Source organism: Lissotriton vulgaris, chromosome 11, assembly GCF_964263255.1.
Source record: "Lissotriton vulgaris chromosome 11, aLisVul1.2, whole genome shotgun sequence".
In the NCBI taxonomy this organism is placed as follows: Eukaryota; Metazoa; Chordata; class Amphibia; order Caudata; family Salamandridae; genus Lissotriton; species Lissotriton vulgaris.
The window spans coordinates 28,913,100-28,920,570 of NC_141699.1; the positions used below are offsets into that span (position 1 = coordinate 28,913,100).

At 47.9% G+C, this 7,471-nt stretch overlaps 1 protein-coding gene across 1 annotated transcript in view; it reads right to left on the reverse strand.

The window, feature by feature from the left end:
* PIWIL1 (piwi like RNA-mediated gene silencing 1) overlaps positions 1-6,136 on the reverse strand; it is a 1,696,151-nt gene extending 1,690,015 nt beyond the window's left edge. Inside the window, exon 1 of the mRNA XM_086942674.1 lies at positions 6,026-6,136. The gene's annotated coding sequence lies outside the window, so the exon portion shown is untranslated. The remainder of the gene's footprint in view (positions 1-6,025) is intronic.
* Between the last annotated feature and the right edge of the window lie 1,335 nt (positions 6,137-7,471).

The following is a 7,471-nucleotide window of genomic DNA, read 5'->3' on the forward strand; positions in this document are numbered from 1 at the left end:
AAAACTGCAGCTAGGCACTCTGCCAAAAAAAAAAAAAGTATTTTTTCACTGAGAAAAATCGAGGTGTGACCACGTTGTGTTTTGCGCAGTTTCCTGTCGCAGGCACAAGGCCAACCCACACAAGTGAGGTACCATTTTTATCGGGAGACTTATGGTAATTCAGATTTGTAAAGAAACTGTTATTACCTGTTGAGTTTTGATGCATTTCTGCCTTCCAAATGAGACATTGAGTAAAAAAAGAAGTCATTTTGAAAAATGACCAATAATTCTCATGCTAGTATGAGTATTCCCAATTTTGAAAATGTGCAAATATGTACTGTTTCCAAACTCTATAATTTGTACCCATTTCAGAAATACCTAGGTGTCTTTCATACCGATTTTTCCATGTATACATTTTCGAAGAATAATTGCTCTAAACCCGGTACATAATAAAATTCCATTGCAAGTTGCTGCGCAGTTTTTGGCTCTGGGTTTGTTCGTCGGGTTCTTGGTGAACCTACAAGTCCTATATATCTCCACAACCAGGAAGATCCAGCAAATGTAACTGTATATTGCTTGCAAATAGCTGTCATAATTATAAGAAGTTACAGGTGAAAACGTTGACACAAAAGGCTGTTTTTTTCAACCAATTTTTATTTTTTCCTATATTTAACTGTTAGTTTCTATAAAGAAACCTTCATGGATTTAGACAAATGACCCTATTCAGAATTTTGTCTACTTTAATAAAATGAATAGCTTTCCAGGATTCATTATTGCTTTCATACTCATTTTTACCATTAACTGGAAGGAGGTTGGAAGCACTAAAAATAGCAAAAATAGGCTATGTCCCAGAAAACTGCCAAAACTATGTGAAAAATTATGGTTCTGACAAAAGACTGTCATTCCCTAAAAGCTGGGAAAATTGTGATTTCAGCCCCACAAACCCTTTTTTTATAACATTTGAAGGGGAAAACCCAGAGGCCTTCCTTTGCAGCCCGTTTTTCCCAGTTTTCTGAGAATTTTGTTTTTTTTTTTTACTGTATTTTGTTCAATTTCCGGGACCCCTCCAAGGGAATCCACAAACCCTGGGTACCTTCAGAATCCCCATGATGTTGGAAGAAAAGGACGCAAAATTGGCATGGATACCATATGTGGCCAAAGAGTTACGGGGCCTAAGCACGCACTACCCCAAATAGCCAAAAAAAAGGCTTAGCACAGGAGTGGAAAAAGGCCTAGCAGCAAAGGGCTTATGGACAATTTGTCTGACACGCTCCTCTTCTCAGGCGCTGTTGTCATTTGTATATGCAGATTGTTCTGGAGCTCTCGTGCTTCTGTGAGTTGGACAGTTGCAGCGGGAACACCAGGATGAGCAGTTGTGGGTTTTTCGCTCTCTATGCTTTAGACCTAATAAAGGTCTTCAAAGTAAACCAAGCATAATGATCATCATTTTAAACACAAGAACCCTCTTTCTACATATGGCGACGATCGGGAGAACAAACGACGTCTGGACAGGAAGAAAGAAAGTATTAACCCACCGACCGGCTCCAAAACTTTCCTTTTACCATCTGCCACCTTACAAACTACCTACTTTAACACTCAAAGAAAACATATTTCCATACTTTAAACAACGCCAAACCAGCCATTGGAGAACTTTTTACTTTAGCCAGCCTAAAGATTTCGCCCTGCTGCCTCCTTCATTCCGGATATCTACCAGTTCTGGTCTATCCTGGCATTCCCCTGAGCGTATCCGAACTACTACTGTTCTAACAGAGCTTCGATTTTCATTTGCTATTTCAGAGGGCTTCAGAGGGCTGCTCCTGTCGTGCTACGTTCAGAGAGCTTCCCAAGTTACCAGTCTTGCAATCGCAGCATATGTTCGCTGCTGTGGAGAAGTATTTGCAGTGACAGACTGTAGCTGACTTCGGCACTAATTGGGTGTAATTGAGTATTTTACATTTTGCCCTCTGTGTGCCCCTGTGATGACGGGGGTACACTTGCCGTTCATTTTTAAATTGGCACGAGCTAACGCTCACCTTCCACTCAACACGTTCAGCCTTACATCCAACGCTCCTTCCATGTCTCTTCTTTTGTGACGCTTCCACTACGTCAGCATAACTGTGCAATAACAATTGGTGCATCTCCATGCCCTGAACCACCCGGCACTACATCAAAAACGTCTCGCCATTTTGAATTTGGCATATTTCTTCCAGTCTTCACCAGTTCCACCAGACGTCACGCTGTGCAACCACTTTGTCTTCATTTTTCAACAAGTTTTCATTGAAGCCTCCAATGCACCCCCTCTTTCGTGCTTTCATCAACTTGAGTGCTTTTCCTCCTGTAACAGACTTACTTCAAGGTAATCTGAATGGCTGAGTTGCTTCAAAAACATTGGAATGTCTCAACCAATCTTCACATTTCAACACAGCTGTTTATGGATATCTCCTAGCAACCGCTGTCTTCAACTACAACATGAAACATTGTTATCCAGCAGACGGGCTGAATTATCCAGCAAGACCACGGTGACCACTTTAATTATTTTAATTTATTATTTTCTGGGAAACAGTATTTCTTCTATCCTTAGCATTCCTCATAATTCTATTGAAAAAGCCTTATTTGTACATGGGAATCAGATCAATGTATTTCTTACCACGATCTTATTTAGGGATTCTCCTTGGGAGTGATATTATTAGCAGTTATATTTAAAGACAAGTAATTCCTGAATATCTTTACATTCTTATTTGAAATAATTATATCAGTTGCACGCTCAGTTTTTCTGTTTAGGATTGGTGTAATTCTACTTTGTTACATTATACTGTGAGGCATTATATAACATATGCCACATATTAGTTATGTTATCTTTTTATGACGTACACATACACCCATTTACACCCTAACAGTATGCATATGTTTCGTACCGTGCGGTTTGTACAACACACCTAAATATACACATTTTGCATTGTTCAGTGTGCCATGTTCACATTTCATACCTACATTTTGCTTTGTTCAGTGTGCCATGTTCACACTTTATATACACATTCTGCTTTGTTCAGTGTGCCATGTTCACACTCATACACATTCTGCTTTGTTCAGTGTGCCATGTTCACACTCATATACACATTCTGCTTTGTTCAGTGTGCCATGTTCACACTTCATATACACATTCTGCTTTGTTCAGTGTGCCATGTTCACACTCATACACATTCTGCTTTGTTCAGTGTGCCATGTTCACACTCATATACACATTCTGCTTTGTTCAGTGTGCCATGTTCACACTTCATATGTACATTTTGCTTTTAGTGTGCCATGCTCACACTTCATAGGTACATCACATCTGTGCATTGTACACATTGTTTCATGTGGTTCAAGTTGTTTGACCGTTCCACCCTTCCGTGGATTCATAACTTACAATGACCGTTCCACTCTTGTGGATTTGTCACTTAAAGTTTCATTTTTACTACACTTTACTTCAGTGTTTCTGTTCAACTAGGTTTCTTACTACTGCTTAACACTACTTCATTTTGATTGTTCTGTCCACGCCAGTCCCCCAATCTTTCATTGCTTCCTGTACTCTTTTCATCTTATCACTCCTTCAACATATTGCCTCAAACCTGTACTTTACTCTTGTCAGCCTGACCAGCTCTCATTATGTTTGTATTTGGGCTGTTTGTGTGAAGGAGTAGGTGCTTATCTTTTGTTAGAAAGATGCATGAGTTGTTTGTATTTTCTTTCCTGCTGTCTTTCCTACTTTCTCCTTTTATCCTCAAACAATAATTATCTTTCCATGTAACTTCTTTTCCAAATCTCTTTTCTGTTACCTGCATTGCCTTTTCTTGTTGCATTTTATGACATTCTTCTTTGTCATTGATGGTTATTAATGCCCCTTTCTTTTTTGTCAAAAGAAGGGGGATGAAGTTGTGGTGACAAATTGTCCTTATTCCTTTAAGGACAATTTGTCTGTTGCGCGCCTTTTCAGGCGCTGTTGTCATTTGTATATGCCGATCGTTCTGGAGCTCTTGTGCTTCTGTTTGTTTGACAGTTGCAGCGGGAACACCAGGATCAGCGGTTGTGGGTTTTTCTTTCTCTATGCTTTAAACCTAATGAAGGTCTTCAAACCAAACCAGTCATAAGGATCATCATTTTAACACAAGAACCCTCTTTCTACAGTGGGCCAGCACAGAAAAAATCGTAACCAAATGAAATAAATATCTTATTCAAACCGGTCGGTTTAAGTATAGGTGAGTTTATACCAGCTGTGCACACAGGTGCATCTCAAAACGATCAAGGTAGTTATAAAACATCTCACCATGACTCCAATTACACTTAAATTCATTCTTTTCAGTTTCCTTTCTTTTGTACACCTAGTCCAATTTTATAATAGTAAAACATGATTGTAAGTACAAAGAAAAAACGAAAAAAAAAAAAAGCTACAGTATGTTTTTATCAGAAAAAAGTGGGGGTGGAAAGATGCCCAACCTGTAATGACATTTTCAATAGCATTCGAAAATAAGAGAATAGGTAGTTTTCTGAATGCAAACCTCTAGTAGATTCGACTAGTCACAAAAGAAAAATCTACCCTATACTGTTGCAATGTGTACTAACAGCAGGCCGAGCCTGAGTAGAGGTGCTTCATGGAAACCGATTCGCCCTTTAAAACCGCTGTGCTGCATTATTGAGGTGGACATGACGGGTGTCTTTTTGAAGACAAATGTGTCCGTGGTGTGATGAAGGCGGTGGAAATTCGAGCCCGATAACCTACTTAATGTGGGAGCTAAGACCCTCTTTTAAAACTGGGACACGTAGTTATAGAATTGAAAAGTGCTGGAACGATCGTTCAAAAAAATGCGAGTTTAGGCAAATTGGGGGATGTCTGGTCAGCCTACACTGGGACCCCACTTCTCTGGTCCTCTCCCTTTAGACTGTTCTCTTGGATAATCCCCTACTCCTCTCAACGGCAGTCACTTCTTCTCCACCCTGAGCTCTCCGTCCCAGCGCCCGCCCATGGATCCCTGCCATCTACTCCCGTTCCCTGGACAGACTGAGACCATTCCTTCTGCCCCATGTAAGCCAGAGAAGCCCTCACCCTGTACACTTCTACAAGGACCCCTTCTCCGTAGGCCTCGTGCGCTGGCTAGAGCCGTCTCACCCCCATGACCTCCACTCACGGTGGGGTGGCTCCCCGCCACTCTGCCCCCTTCGCTCCTCTAGACCCAAACCGGGCCCCTTCCCCACACTCCTCCCGGTCATCCAGTCCGCTATCCCAGCTCGCACTCTACTCGCCGCGGGGCCCTCCTCTGCTCCGCGGGCCCCTCCTCTGCTCCCCGACCCCCGCGGGCTCATCTCCTCTTTCCAAACCCCAAACGGGCCCCTGCTCCATGACCCCGTGCGCCCCTCAACACTGCCCCGAAGGAGTGCCAGCTCCTAGACTCTCGTGGGCCCCTCCTCTCCGCTCCCACCGCCCCTCCGATACTCCATTCAACCACCAACGAGCCCCTGCTTCCCGCGGGCCCCTCATCTCTGCTCCTAGAGCCCAGCGCCCCTCCTATACCCCATTCGACCCCCAACGGGCCCCTGCTCCCCGCGGGCCCCTCATCTCTGCTCCTAGAGCCCAGCGCCCCTCCTATACCCCATTCGACCCCCAACGGGCCCCTGCTCCCCGCGGGCCCCTCATCTCTGCTCCTAGAGCCCAGCGCCCCTCCTATACCCCATTCGACCCCCAACGGGCCCCTGCTCCCCGCGGGCCCCTCATCTCTGCTCCCGGAGCCCAGCAGCCCTCCTATACTCCATCCAACCCCGAACGGGCCCCTCCCCTCTGCTCACCGACCCCCGCGGCCCCTTCCTCTAATCATCCCATACCGGAACGGGCCGCTGCTCCGCGACCCCCGGGGACCTCTCAACGCTACCAAACCTCCCATGGGCCCCGTCTCGCTTCCAACACCCCCAGGGGACCCTCTTCAGTACTAACAACCACTCCTGTGTTTAGACCCCCTTCGGGAGCCTCTCCCCTCAGCACACATGAGGGCCCAGCCTCTCCCGGGCTCATTCTCACCTTTCCAACCGGGACGGGCTCCTCACGCGCGGCTCGCCGTCGGCAGTTGCCCCGCAGTAGATTCGTCGAACTTCCGCTCTCCGCGCGCGCGCGCACCAGCTCGGATCCCTCCGCGGCTCAAAGAGTCCCGGCAGGGGTGCCCAGGGAGGAGGCCTGCAGCCACGCCCTTTTACCGGACACTGAATGTGCTGGTCCCAGCGGTGAATGCAACGGACGTTACCCCGTCCACGGCGCCGGTTGCCCTTCAGCCGCGGACCGCCTCGCGGAAGAACACAGCGTAACGACCGAAGCACTTCACTGCACTGCGCACGTCGAATTGACCCTGGCGCGGAGCACGTGCGAAACCGGTAGCCAATGACCCGCCCTCCGTCGCTCATTGGCCGAGAGCTGGGCGTCCGCGGTTGCGGATTGGCGGCTGTTTGGACGAAGTGCGGAAGCGCGGAACGGATTGGGCTCGAGAAGGGGAACGGAGGGGGAAGCCATTGCAAGCTGCCCATGTGAGGGTGAGCTGCCAGAGAGTTGTAAAGAGACTTCAACGCAAGAATGGTCAGGGAAAGAGTTGCAGGGGAGATCAGCCAAAGAGAGGCAGCAATGCCATGCAGAAGGGTCAGGGATAGAGGCAGCGGGGCCATGCAGAAGGGTCAGGGAAAGAGATACAGCAGGGCCATGTAGAAGGGTCAGGGATGGAGAAGCAGCGAGGCCATGCAGAGGGGTCAGGGATAGAAAGACAGCGGGGCCATGCAGAAGGGTCAGGGAAAGAGAGGCAGCGGGGCCATGCAGAAGAGTCAGGGATAGAGAGACAGCGGGCCATGCAGAAGGGTCAGGGATAGAAAGATAGCAATGCCATGCAGAAGGGTCAGGGAAAGAGAGGCAGTGAGGCCATGCAGAAGGGTCAGGGATAGAGAGGCAGCGGGGCCATGCAGAAGGGTCAGGGAAGGAGAGGCAGCGAGGCCATGCAGAAGGGTCAGGGATAGAGAGACAGCAGGGCCATGCAGAAGGGTCAGGGAAAGAGGCAGCGGGGCCATGCAGAAGGGTCAGGGATAGAGAGGTAGCGGGCCATGCAGAAGGGTCAGGGATAGAGGCAGCGGGCCATGCAGAAGGGTCAGGGATAGAGGTAGCAGGGCCATGCAGAAGGGTCAGGGAAAGAGAGACAGCAAGGCCATGCAGAAGGGTCAGGGAAAGAGAGGCAGCGAGGCCATGCAGAAGGGTCAGGGATAGAGAGGCAGCGAGGCCATGCAGAAGGGTCAGGGATAGAGAGGCAGCAGGGCCATGCAGAAGGGTCAGGGATAGAGAGGCAGCGGGGCCATGCAGAAGGGTCAGGGAAGGAGAGGCAGCAGGGCCATGCAGAAGGGTCAGGAAAAGAGAGGCAGCAATGCCATGCAGAAGGGTCAGGGAAAGAGAGGCAGCGGGGCCATGCAGAAGGGTCAGGGATAGAGAGACAGCGGG